The sequence below is a fragment of the Stigmatopora argus genome, chromosome 3, assembly GCF_051989625.1.
Source record: "Stigmatopora argus isolate UIUO_Sarg chromosome 3, RoL_Sarg_1.0, whole genome shotgun sequence".
NCBI lineage: Eukaryota > Metazoa > Chordata > Actinopteri > Syngnathiformes > Syngnathidae > Stigmatopora > Stigmatopora argus.
In genome coordinates, this window is record NC_135389.1 from 2544857 (window position 1) to 2545741 (window position 885).

Consider the following 885-nt stretch of genomic DNA (forward strand, 5'->3'; position numbering starts at 1 on the left):
TTATTAAACAAAAGTTCATAATGTCAAAATCCACGCTGAAAGTGCTAGAGTTCACATAGACCGCCTGACGCTCTTCATGTGTGGGGATGCTGCTGGCTGGCTTCATGGTAAAGCAATAAGTCAGACCGTCCTCCTGCTTTAAAAAACAAGAACAAAGCCTTGCCGCCGGTCTACTGGATGAGCCTGGATCACAAAATTTCACTAACTGTTTCATCCTGAACTCGAAGCTGTACCTCGCTGAAATGGGGCTCCCCTTCAAGGACTTGGATTAAAACTATCATTAACCTTTTTTATTTATATCAAGTGGAAAAGAACAATTTTCACGGTGAGTACAGTATTTAAAGTGTTTACATTTTTTAATATATACAGTTGTACCTCTACTTATGTGGGTGGGTGTGTGCACCTGGAAACTCGCTGGCGGAAATTTTTATGGTGGCCAGAAACGGCTGTCGGATCCTAATTGACAAGTGATTGAATTTCTTTACCTTCCCTAAGTGTGTGAACTCAAGCATTGAGCATTTTCAGGTATTATCGATTAGTATGCCTGACTAGAAATATGTTAACTTGCTGCTCTCTTGTGGTGGTTTTAACCATTAGACTGCAGATTTGAAAAATCCATACCTTTTTAGTGGACACTACAGAGCTTGCGCGTAGTCATTTCTGCTTGAAGTTAGTTGCATAAACTACTTAAGCACCGCTATTTTTTGAGTTTTTATTTTGGTCACATTTTCACTTTGGTTTACAATGTTTTAACAAAAATAACATCCAAACATTTCTTAAATAGGTAAAATTTATCATCCTTTTTTTTTTAGAAATTGACCGTCAGTTTTCCTTACTTTTTTCTAAAACGAATACTCCTGCTTCTGTATACATGTACATAATTGT